This window comes from Biomphalaria glabrata, chromosome 14, assembly GCF_947242115.1.
Source record: "Biomphalaria glabrata chromosome 14, xgBioGlab47.1, whole genome shotgun sequence".
Lineage (NCBI taxonomy): Eukaryota > Metazoa > Mollusca > Gastropoda > Planorbidae > Biomphalaria > Biomphalaria glabrata.
Genome location: NC_074724.1, coordinates 21,380,581 through 21,394,117, shown reverse-complemented (window position 1 = coordinate 21,394,117; position 13,537 = coordinate 21,380,581). Strand labels below are relative to the sequence as shown.

General features: G+C 36.6%; 1 protein-coding gene and 1 pseudogene across 2 annotated transcripts in view; one reads left to right on the top strand and one right to left on the bottom strand.

Annotated features, from left to right (window-relative positions):
- LOC106067182 (amyloid-beta precursor-like protein) overlaps positions 1-13,537 on the top strand; it is a 52,791-nt gene that overhangs the window by 14,413 nt on the left and 24,841 nt on the right. The window lies entirely within an intron of this gene.
- On the bottom strand, positions 5,209-6,696 carry LOC129922989 (uncharacterized; annotated as a pseudogene).

Below are 13,537 nucleotides of genomic sequence, written 5' to 3'. Positions count from 1 at the left end.
ATATTCCCTGCATTCGTGTCGAAACATTGAATTTCAAGAGGTCGACTTCAATCGTTGTGTTGTGAAGTGTCATCATAGCCGGTAGTTAAGTGGCAGTCAAGAGGATGCTTAGCTCTTCCATTATTTCAAACAAATACAATTAATTGTTTCTGGCATGTTTTTATTTCATTTCAACATCTCCACGTGAATATTGCGGCATCCTGTACATGTCTGCAGCTCAATAAACATTTAAGTCAAAGTTCTTGCGTTCTATATTCTAAAGGACTAACATATTATTATTTTTTTTTACTAAAAGCGTTTTTTTAATGCTCTTAATGCTAAATGTTGCTTTGTTAAATCTTCGTCTATTGTTTCAATTTGATATTGTTACATCCTAACCCACTGCTGTTGGACCTGTTACTGGGCCCACTTCCTCCACTTTCCCAGGTGAGGCCTAGTACATATTTGGAATTGAATGTATTCTGGGATCTTACTTCAGAAGAACTCATGTCACAACTGAAAAGTATGCCTCCAAAGGGAGACGAATGTACAGCTTACCGTTTGGTCTGATAACAGAACTTAAAGCTTAGATGTCACGTAACAATTCATTCATCTGGTGTTACTGTAACCGATACGAGACCTCGTTCTGCTCTGTTTACTTTTAAGTAGAACTTTGAGGACATTGGTTGGTTTCAGACGAAATCCGATATGTACAATACTATTTATAACTCTGTGTAAACGGTGTTTATCATTCAAGTATTTCCAGAGTGTAAAGAATATTATATTACATCGGTTATTATAACTGGAACACAAATGAAGTAGCATATATATTTGTTTACATTCGTACGCAATGTATAATTAAAAAAATAAACATAATTTACACACCGACTCACACTTTTTGTATTATACTTCAACATTACACGCGTACACATATTCAGTGGCAATTGTTTTAACTGAAGTCGTTGCTTTTTCATAACTCTTGCATTTTCTTTTCTTGTCTTGGGCATAAGATTCAATTAGGTCAAAGTATCATCATTCACATTGTATTTACTAATCTTCTATCAACTCACTCTGGCTGTCTGGTAAGAAGTTTGTACACGTGATTTCTCCCACACCCTATCTCGGATCAAGTTGAAATTTTGCACAATATTTCTTTTACTTGACAAGACATCAATTAAAAAAAAATTAACCAATTATTATAATTAATTATTGTTAATAAATTATTTTGTTTGGTATTTCGAACAAGGCAAAGAAATTGTAATTGACTGATGTGGTTGTAAATGCTGAATTAGTTCCCTTTATAGGTCGTTGTCTGAGTCTTAGTGAACACAAACCTGAAAAACAGGTCGAAACTGTAGAAACAATAGATACAATCTTCCATGTTCACAAGCTTTCCACTAGCCGAGAGGTTACCGTGTTGGCTTGAGAAGCCTGAAAAGGTTTGAGCCATGAGTTCCAATTCAGGTTGTTTCCCATTTTTTATTTTTATAAATGCTTTTTAAAAAAAAAAAAATAGTTTATCTAGACCTATTACAAATTTAATTACATGGCGAACTAATTGATACGCTCAATGTAAGCTGTGTTTTTTTTTGTGTTTTTTTTTTAAAGTATTTTTTTTTTACTTTCTTTTTATCATTCTACTGTCTAGTATACAGTAAATCATGGGCAATGTTTTATCATTCTATTGTCTAGTATACAGTAAATCATGGGCAATGTTTTATCATTCTATTGTCTAGTATACAGTAAATCATGGGCAATGTTTTATCATTCTATTGTCTAGTATACAGTAAATCATGGGCAATGTTTTATCATTCTATTGTCTAGTATACAGTAAATCATGGACAATGTGAATGATGATACTGACTAGTAAACAGTAAATCATGGGCAATGTTTTATCATTCTACTGTCTAGTATACAGTAAATCATGGGCAATGTTTTATCATTCTACTGACTAGTATACAGTAAATCATGGGCAATGTTTTATCATTCTATTGTCTAGTATACAGTAAATCATGGGCAATGTTTTATCATTCTATTGTCTAGTATACAGTAAATCATGGACAATGTGAATGATGATACTGACTAGTAAACAGTAAATCATGGGCAATGTTTTATCATTCTACTGTCTAGTATACAGTAAATCATTGACAATGTTTTATCATTCTACTGTCTAGTATACAGTAAATCATGGACAATGTGAATGATGATACTGACTAGTAAACAGTTAATTATGGGCAATGTTTTATCATTCTACTGTCTAGTATACAGTAAATCATGGACAATGTTTTATCATTCTACTGTCTAGTATACAGTAAATCATTGACAATGTTTTATCATTCTACTGTCTAGTATACAGTAAATCATGGACAATGTGAATGATGATACTGACTAGTAAACAGTTAATCATGGGCAATGTTTTATCATTCTACTGTCTAGTATACAGTAAATCATGGACAATGTTTTATCATTCTACTGTCTAGTATACAGTAAATCATGGACAATGTTTTATCCTTCTACTGTCTAGTATACAGTAAATCATGGACAATGTTTTATCATTCTACTGTCTAGTAAACAGTAAATCATGGGCAATGTTTTATCATTCTATTGTCTAGTATACAGTAAATCATGGACAATGTGAATGATGATACTGACTAGTAAACAGTAAATCATGGGCAATGTTTTATCATTCTACTGTCTAGTATACAGTAAATCATGGACAATGTTTTATCATTCTACTGTCAAGTATACAGTAAATCATGGACAATGTGAATGATGATACTGTCTAGTAAACAGTAAATCATGGACAATGTTTTATCATTCTACTGTCTAGTATACAGTAAATCATGGACAATGTGAATGATGATACTGACTAGTAAACAGTTAATCATGGGCAATGTTTTATCATTCTACTGTCTAGTATACAGTAAATCATGGACAATGTTTTATCATTCTACTGTCTAGTATACAGTAAATCATGGACAATGAGAATGATGATACTGACTAGTAAACAGTAAATCATGGGCAATGCTTTATCATTCTACTGTCTAGTATACAGTAAATCATGGACAATGTTTTATCATTCTACTGTCTAGTAAACAGTAAATCATCGGCAATGTTTTATCATTCTATTGTCTAGTATACAGTAAATCATGGACAATGTCTTATCATTCTACTGTCTAGTATACAGTAAATCATGGACAATGTTTTATCATTCTACTGTCTAGTATACAGTAAATCATGGACAATGTTTTATCCTTCTACTGACTAGTATACAGTAAATCATGGACAATGAGAATGATGATACTGACTAGTCATGGGCAATGTTTTATCATTCTACTGTCTAGTATACAGTAAATCATGGACAATGTTTTATCATTCTACTGTCTAGTAAACAGTAAATCATCGGCAATGTTTTATCATTCTATTGTCTAGTATACAGTAAATCATGGACAATGTTTTATCATTCTACTGTCTGGTATATAGTTAATCATGGACAATGTTTTATCATTCTACTGTCTAGTATACAGTAAATCATGGACAATGTTTTATCATTCTACTGTCTAGTATACAGTAAATCATGGACAATGTTTTATCCTTCTACTGACTAGTATACAGTAAATCATGGACAATGTTTTATCATTCTACTGTCTAGTATAGGTTGACGCTCACAATTCTAAACGTAACAGTTTTCTTGAAGACGATTGCTGTAACCGCCTCTTGCTACTAACAAGCCAATATCTCCAGGGCATTGTGTCGTTCATCTCCTCTCTTTTCTCCCTTTAGTTATCTCTTGTCTTTGACTCGCAGTGCGTCGCACTGTCCATCATTTTGTCTGGCGCAATTCTCTCAGCATCGTTCCAGTCCACGCAAATAGACAGATAGCATGTCATACGTGTAGCCCTACAGATCAATAGCTGTTCCTCTTTCTCTCTGTGTGTGTGTGTGTGTATGTATGTAGGGTGGTGGTTCTAATTGAAAACAACTAATGGGCTGCTCTGTTCTTGCGTTCGAATATCGTGTCCACTTACTCGTTTTAGTTATGTGTCAGCCATAGGGTATAACGTTGTTAGTCTCTCCAGATGAAATCATCTCTTCAGGCACTTTTGATGGGAGCACATTTCATCTGTAATCAAGCATCGTAATAAGCATTGTTTGAATTGAACTTCGTCTCTTATCTCAAGATTTACGCTATACACGAATCTAAGTTTTAAAGTACTTTGTACGTTTTCCGTGATCTCTCATCTCTGCCTGTGGTCCCTTCTGGCCACCAGCCAGCTTCCTCGAGGCATCTCGGTTCTGGGCGAGTGTCCCCAACTGTCCCCATGTCTTGCCCATCTGCTTGGCATCTGCTTCCAAATCGCGGCGCCATGTATTCCTGGACCGTACCCCCTTCCTCTTTTCCTGGGGATGTCGACCCTTGGAAGGTACTGGGCTTTATTCGGGAAGTGGGGCTATCTACGAAGATCTGATTTCTGAATTTGTGAACATGCACTATTTACATTAGATTTTTACCAAATATTTAAATTTTTACTACCTTTACTATTTTAACTGTGAATAGACCTTGATTTTAATTATATGACTGTATAGAATCTGGCCCTTGTTGTTTAGAGAGAGAGAGTAGTCCTTAAGGGACTACATGGCCTAAATTGTGCCGATGTGCCTCAAATCAAAAATCAAAAATCAAAAAAAAAAAAAAAAAAAATCTTTTCTTGGGGGTTCCATGTCAGGTCTTGCCTTGTTATGTTGGATCCAGGATTGCAAAGGGTGTGATCATCCATCTCCAGCGTCTTTGAAGGATATCTACTTTAATGGGCTGCTGTTTTGTTCTTTGCCACAGTTCCTCATTCGATATCCGGCCCTTGGATCATAAGATTCTTATTAGGCAGGTATTGATGAATACCTGGATTTTTTTCCTGGTGGTGATGGTGGTTCTCCAGGTCCCTGCTCCATAAAGTAGTATTGATTTACGCTATCAAGATACACAAATCTAAGTTTTAAAGTACTTAGTATATTTTCCGTGAGTAAAAGTGTAAAAGTACATCAGTCTCTCTGGACTTGGAAGTCGAGTCTTATGCGTTTACGTTACAGTATGTGACATTACACCAGAGCTCAAAGTTGTTGAATTCAACTCAGGTTTGAATACAACATGTTAACATCAAGATTCTAAATACATGGATGAAATAACAACCTGGTTTTCAAAATGTTAAAATAACAATACGAAGATTTAAATCTACTATATCATATTGACAACAGGCTGATGCTTCCATACTATCATATTGACAACAGGCTGATGCTTCCATACTATCATATTGACAACAGGCTGATGCTTCCATACTATCATATTGACAACAGGCTGATGCTTCCATACTATCATATTGACAACAGGCTGATGCTTCCATACTATCATATTGACAACAGGCTGATGCTTCCATACTATCATATTGACAACAGGCTGATGCTTCCATACTATCATATTGACAACAGGCTGATGCTTCCATACTATCATATTGACAACAGGCTGATGCTTCCATACTATCATATTGACAACAGCCTGATGCTTCCATACTATCATATTGACAACAGGCTGATGCTTCCATACTATCATATTGACAACAGGCTGATGCTTCCATACTATCATATTGACAACAGCCTGATGCTTCCATACTATCATATTGACAACAGCCTGATGCTTCCATACTATCATATTGACAACAGCCTGATGCTTCCATACTATCATATTGACAACAGCCTGATGCTTCCATACTATCATATTGACAACAGCCTGATGCTTCCATACTATCATATTGACAACAGCCTGATGCTTCCATACTATCATATTGACAACAGGCTGATGCTTCCATACTATCATATTGACAACAGCCTGATGCTTCCATACTATCATATTGACAACAGCCTGATGCTTCCATACTATCATATTGACAACAGCCTGATGCTTCCATACTATCATATTGACAACAGCCTAATGCTTCCATACTATCATATTGACAACAGCCTGATGCTTCCATACTATCATATTGACAACAGCCTGATGCTTCCATACTATCATATTGACAACAGCCTGATGCTTCCATACTATCATATTGACAACAGCCTGATGCTTCCATACTATCATATTGACAACAGCCTGATGCTTCCATACTATCATATTGACAACAGCCTGATGCTTCCATACTATCATATTGACAACAGCCTGATGCTTCCATACTATCATATTGACAACAGCCTGATGCTTCCATACTATCATATTGACAACAGCCTGATGCTTCCATACTATCATATTGACAACAGCCTGATGCTTCCATACTATCATATTGACAACAGCCTGATGCTTCCATACTATCATATTGACAACAGCCTGATGCTTCCATACTATCATATTGACAACAGCCTGATGCTTCCATACTATCATATTGACAACAGCCTGATGCTTCCATACTATCATATTGACAACAGCCTGATGCTTCCATACTATCATATTGACAACAGCCTGATGCTTCCATACTATCATATTGACAACAGCCTGATGCTTCCATACTCGTTCCCTCAACATATCCATCCCATCTGCAAATATCTTTCCTCAGAGTTTCAATAGATTCGTTCGTTTCTATCGGATACACTTTGATCTATGTCGAAAGGCCTGAAGTCGAATTGTACTAAGTTGGGGCCCTTGAATAAATACAAATAAATGTGTCGAAACAAAAATGTACAGCTCTCACATGAAGTTCTTCAAGAAATATGAAGTTTAATAGGTTCTCTTCACAACGAGCGTTTGTTTAGCATATCACTGTCATTACAAACACTACTTCGTAACGATAGCATAACACTTTCATTACAACCACTTTTTCGTAACGAGTTTATGTCTTTTTGTTTTGTTGTTTTCTCTTGACCTTTAGTTGCTGCACACTTCTATTCTTACATCCTCCAGTTCTAGTGCTATTCCTGAACATCTCAAAACTAAGTCTTGGTATTGAGCCACACTTAATGGTTGGAGTTGCGACGTAGTTTGTCATTACAGTTTCTCCGTCTTCTCTCTTGTCAAGCAGCAGTAATCATCCTGTCATTGGAGGCACACTTTTATTTTTTTCTACTATCGATTCTGTCACCAGCCAACTGTTAGGAGTGAAACACTTCGATAAATAATTAAAAAGTATCCTTTTTAAAATACAGTTGAACCATCTTAATTGCATACCGCTTAATTGCACGATTCACTTAATGGAAAAAAAACAACAAATATATAATGCCTACGTGCCGCTTATTCGCAAAGCCATTAAATGAGAAAAGCTTTTTTTTCCCGGCAGCTCTTCCATTAAGCGCGTGTTTTAATAGCATGTTATAAAACTATCTGTATATAAAATACCAAGTGACCAACACATTTCATTGTACCCTCTTCCACTAGTTTGTTGAAGAGAATGTTAAGGTTGCTTGTTACACTTGTCGATCAATGAGCAACGCAATGGTGCTATCTCGTGGACATGATTTCTAAATGCCAACTCTAAATATTACCGCATTGTCTCATTAACTGCTAGCTATTCATCTTTCTTACATTCATGTGGGCATAGAGAAAAAAAAAAGGTTATGTTGGCTACTGTCTGTGCTGTGGTCGCATTCATTCTCTGTCCTCACACACAACACACACCAACACGCATTGACTGCAAGTATTTCCAAGCTTCCTGTTGTTCAATTAGCTATCCAAAGTTTATGTGTACATGAACGTCTGATCATGGCTTGTATTACACATTCAACAGCGACGCACACTATTATGTCTTTCAAAGTTCAATGGTAAAATGCCATTTCAGTTGCGTAGATGAAAAAAAGACGTGATCACAACAGCCGGACTGTGGAATGTTTCTGGTTTCATAGAAATACTTGGCTTGGACTGGGCAGGTGAAGGATTGAACTGTGGGATGAGTTGTGTGTTTTGTCCCCTCGCTATAAAGTCAGATAAAAACACACAATTCCTTATAGACTTGTTTACACGGTGGACTACTGCTAGCCTTATTACTGATTCCCTCTTGGACTGTCTGGTCCAAATAGTTGACACGTTTGTTTCTCTCACTTCCCAGTGGTGGATCAAGTTGACACAATTATTTTTTGTCGATGACAACACAGGAATTTAAAAATTATTAACAAATTACATAATCATTTAGACGTAAATTAATTATTTTATTTTGTTCTATATGGAGAGAGTACTAAGCTAACTGGAGAAAATTTTTCTATATTCAAACAAAATAATTAATAATAATTAATTAACTAATTGGTTAATTTTTTTTTAGTGATTCATGTTTTGTTAGGTACAATAAATGTTTGAAAATTCAACTTAAACCGAGAATGGGTGTGTGAAAAAAAAAAACGAGTTCTAACGTTTTACCAGACCAGAGTTGATAACATCAAGTTGTATTCACATTAGCAGAACCTTGAGAGTTTTGGATCTCCCATCGAGCGCCTCCCCAGGTGGCTGATAGGGGAATTAAGATATCAATAACCAGATATTGCCCTTTAAACAATATTATCTCTTTTTTTTTTTTGAAGTAACGTCTGTAATATATAAGATTAGATATAACATATTTGTTGTTATATATATTATGCATACTTCATTTTAAGAGAGAAACAAAACTCAAGCAATTATTGTATGCATGAACCTAGTTTTGACATGACACGATGGACAGGAAAGGGAGATAAGCCATAATCCATTATTGGTTCCCAGTTCCAGCAAGACGACTGTGCAAGGAAATGTTCAGTAACGTGTGTGCATGCGTAGTTAGGCATAGTTCATGTCAGAACACAAGGAATAAAACAACAACAACTAAACCTTATCTCTATTGAGTACATCGACCGTAAGAATAAATTTGTATTTGTCCAAATTCTTCTTCTGAGTTTGAGAATTAAGAACGTATAAAGCCTGTCCTTTGTAACGTTCCTGTTCTTACTACTTGAAGTGTGTGTGTGGAGGAAACACAACGATTATATTTGTAACATCGCCTTGACACCCATCGATTTCCAGCCAGCTCTTATCCGCCAGCCAGGAAGCTGGGAGGTTCTCTCTCCTACCTCGAGTCTCCCATTGGAAGGAAAAATTGAATTACTATCGTACTATGAGGAAGAATCTATTCTCAGTTTCGTGACTTGGCACTTCGACATAGACACCTCCCTCTTCTACTTCAATGAATCTATAATATTAGAAGTTCCATACTTGCCCAGTTGTAAGAGTTGGTTGTAAAGTAGGTCGTATTGAAGTCACGGCTGTCACGGTATCTCTGTTGCCTGTCTTCAGTCTGTACAAATACAAGCAAAATATTTAAATAATTTTGTTACAAACAATTCTTATAGTGTTAAAGAAGACTGCTACATACACCGTTGTTTTAATTTTTTTTTTTTTTGCTAGGGCATTGTGGTGCTATGCCATGGTAATGCAAGTCAACATGTTTTTGTAGAAATGAATTTATTTGTGAATATTATGGTGATTGAGACAGCTTTCATTAACAAATCCGACACAAAGTTTTCTTAATAATTGATTAATATAATTATAGTATTAGGTATAATCTTTACATCAACATACATTCTCATTATAATTTTAACACTAACATTTGAGTATTATTTTACTGTAGCTATCTTACAAGTCTTACTAACGTCTCTCTACCCCCTATCTTATCTCCCTTTATCTAAGAAATCTTTTATCTCAAGCTTGGTGAGTTGTTTGGTTTGGTTTGTTTTTTGTCAATAAATTTTATATAAAAACAAAATGAATTAATTACGTCTAATTGATATCATAATTGGTCAATGTTTTGATTGATAAGCAATAACTAATTTGTGCAGTGTGTCATCTTGATCCGAGGATGGGAAGTCTGGGAAATGGCGGGCACCAAATGTGTACCAGACAGACAGAGTGAGTTGAAAGGAGCTTTGAAAACCACTTTTGGATAACGATGACTTACAGGAGATGGCCAATCGAATATATCTACACCCGAAGCAGGACGTTTTGGCGACGCCGTTTTGGCCCCGCCGTTTTGGCGCGAAGGTCGTTTTGGCGCCAGCCGTTTTGGCGACGGGACGTTTTGGCGCGATATACATTATGTACGTTTATTGTATTAATTCTTTTAAAAGAATTATTCATATCTATGTTTTGCATGAGTGTTTGTGTTACGTGTTTTCACGTACTAAATGTAATGTTTACATTGGTGGATTCACGTTAGATTTTGTACTGACCACATTCCGTGTCTTGATCTTTACTATGTGTGGAGTTATTGTCATCATTTAGCGTAATAGAGCTTTAGATGTTAACATGGTTTTTGTTATATTTAAGTGTGACACTTAGCTAATTCGTATATTACACTAATGTCAAATAAAAAACAAAATCTTTTGGAAAGAAATCCAAAAATGTCATCCAGTGCGATTAGCAGAACTCACATATAGCATGTCATTACCATTCAGGAATCTGACTTATTATAGGCCTATATTCATGAAATAAGCAAAACCTTTATAATAAAAAAAAATAAAATTCGCTGAACGGTGTGAGAATTTATACTATACATACAATATTATGGTAGAGTGAAATAAACATTATTATAAAATTTACGTGCTTATTAAATTATCGTCAAATGATATCTCGCGCCAAAACGTCCCGTCGCCAAAACGGCTCGCGCCAAAACGTCCCGTCGCCAAAACGGCGGGGCCAAAACGGCGGCGCCAAAACGTCACGTACCGATCTACACCATATACAATCATAAGTACTTGTGTTTGAAGTTGATCTATGTGTTTTAAAATAGTTGACTTACAACTTATTTCACACAATCTGTCCCCCAATCAAGAGTTTGTAGTTCTTGTCTACAAGTCCTGTTGTAATTATTGAAACCTAATTATGGTTTAGCAAAGAAAGGAAGGAAAGAGCAAAGAGTCAGTGGAGAAATAAAAGAGTATGGGGGGAGGGTAGAAAGGGGAATAAGACACTAGCCATTAAGTGCTCCTATGTGACACATAGACCTTAGAATCTAAAGGGTATGCTTTAGAGTCATCAACAAATATTCCATATACACTCAGTTCTCATGGACTGAAAGAGATGACAAGTTTGGCTTGCACTCAAAAGTGACACAGACTACGTTCTGTCCAGCAAGACATCGGACAGGTGACAAGCTAGCAATATGTCACAGCCATTGATTAATACTATCACCTAGTCTTCGGGGACCTGGTCAAGTTAAGGTCAGTGTGACTCGAGAATACATTGGAAGATTCCAGACTGCACACGCAGGCTCATATTGCCAGAAGACTGGTCTAATTTATACCACACACACACTTTAATATCTCACTGGAAGAGCCGTTACACAGTAACACTGTTGCCGCCTTGGCATAAGTGTCAAACCAAAGACTGAAATGGCTGCCTGCCAAGACTAGAAAGTGAGACCTATCCCCTAATTTTTTAAAGCTATATATATTGAAAATGTAGACAGCATTATATTTAGGGGGGAAAGTTCAATGCGAAATGAATAGAGACGAAAGGAATGGTATTATGATTTCCATTTAAAAAAGTCCAATTGCGGGTTCGCCAATAAACCTTGGCCACTCCAGGGTCTGTGAATCATCCAGTAGAAAGTCCTGTTCTCTCTGTCGGGGGTGCGAAGGACTTACGGTAATTGACTGCTTGGTCCTAAGATGTCGTACTGTTGGTCGCCACTGCACTTCAAGTGGATTGCTCGAATAGCCAGGAAATGACCACTTGTGTCTTGTGTATATCTATGTGTCTGTTTTTGGGAAGGGAAATACATATACGAAACAGGAGTTTTTTTTCTGTCTATTAGTTTCTTATTTACTAATCAACAAAAATTGTTAAAGGCACATTTGAAACTAGGAAATAAAGCTATGTGATCTGATTGGGTCTTATACTAGCCTGATGGTTTTTAGTCACTGAGATATTGAAATAGTCCTAACACAACGGCATAAGGGAGTTGCCAACGTTATAACAGAGCTGCGTCATTCCAAGGGTTCAATATGCAATTAGATTTCCAAATTATTTTTGTCTTTTTACCAATTTAAAATACCAGACACCACAGGAAAACAATTATCGATGACTCCCCCACCCCTTTCCCGTCTGAAGACGTCTATTTTCTCCAATAGAGTAAGGCTCTCTGCTCTTTCTGTTTAGATGCCAACTGCGCTAGCGTATCAAGTGAAGGCCGCAATCAGTTTTTTTCCCCGTCCAGAGGCGACCTCGCTAGGCCCTGGGCGAATGTCATATCTGTACGATGGGCTGACGCTGACAAAAGAATATCTTTATAGCGAGGCCTGTAACTGTTACATCACTCCCCACCCCCAAAGGCTGCCTCTGCCCCTTTTGTCAGTGCTTCCTGGATAGGAAACTATTGGAGTAATTAGACAAGAAAACAATATATTAGCTCTTCTCGGTAACGAGGACCCCCTCCCCCCACACACACACTGTATTCTGACTCCAACATCAACCATTCAATGATTTCTGGTCGAGTTTGTCTAGAAGTCTAGAGTATTTCAAAAAACAAGATATCTTTATTTTACTCGTATGGGCAGGATTTAATTCACCAAAGTGGAGTGAGGCAGGAGACCTTTTTTTTTAAAAACCCACCAGTTTAGAGCCTGAAAATTTTAAGAAGATTTTAAAGGGCTTGACCCTTTACCGGTCTTCAGGGCGACGACTGATCAATTTCAGCATTATCTCTAAGCTCTGCAGAGACAGTCCCTACACCACACGAGCGGGCACAAACCATATCAGCCAGAGCTCAGCGTTTCACCCAGACCCCTAACCAGCAGAGCTCTGCACCTTTCGAGCGTTAGAGTTGGCCAGGAAAAGTCGGAGGTTCCAGCAACATCAGCACTTTTCAGAGCAAGAGGAGGAAATGACCCCAGTTACCAGAGGGCAGGTATGGTGACATACATGCTGTACGCATAACAACAGGGTTTCTTTCCAGAGCTTTCGCTTTGAGAAGGTTCGAACCTCTCAACCCGAGTTTCATCATGATGCTGTTTTCCTACAAATTATTTGTGCAATGCAAGATTTTGTATTATTATGTTACAACCAAGTTAAAGTCTAGAAACAGGCTTGACCCCACACCAGATAGTACAATTCAGCTTATTATGTCTGATATAAAGAATAGCATCACTGTCACTATGCCAGATTATTTTAATGTGTTCATCATATATATATTTTATTATATGTTTATACTTGAAAATAAGGAAACTAATAAGGCTAAGTTTAGAATAAGGTTTGTTGTTTTATTTAAACAAATAGGAAATAATCTAACTTCAAAAGTAATCAGTGTTCCTCTTAGCCAAGTTTGGGAAACGCTGGTCTACATTATGCTGAGACATAACTGTAGTTTAAATATATGTCCGGTGTGTATCACATGACACGATTGGAAGACTTATTATGTTTGATGTGTATCACATGACACGATTGGAAGACTTATTATGTTTGATGTGTATCACATGACACGATTGGAAGACTTAATATGTTTGATGTGTATCACATGATACGATTGGAAGACTTAATATGTTTGATGTGTATCACATGATACGA